This window comes from Lupinus angustifolius, chromosome LG20 (assembly GCF_001865875.1).
Source record: "Lupinus angustifolius cultivar Tanjil chromosome LG20, LupAngTanjil_v1.0, whole genome shotgun sequence".
Lineage (NCBI taxonomy): Eukaryota > Viridiplantae > Streptophyta > Magnoliopsida > Fabales > Fabaceae > Lupinus > Lupinus angustifolius.
Window position 1 is genome coordinate 7,298,146 of NC_032028.1, and position 217 is coordinate 7,298,362.

The following is a 217-nucleotide window of genomic DNA, read 5'->3' on the forward strand; positions in this document are numbered from 1 at the left end:
TATTTAGTGACGAGGGTTACGCCTACTAGAAAGTCCGAATGAAGATCTTCATAGAGGCTATTGATTCAGATATTTGTGATTTCATAATCAGTGGCCCTTTCGTCCCACTTTACTTAGTGGATGGCGAACCGAAAGAAAAGCTCAAAAGCTTATGGCCTAATGAGGAGCGTAAGAAGGTCCACTTCAACCTTCGCGCCAAAAATATAATTACCTCGGC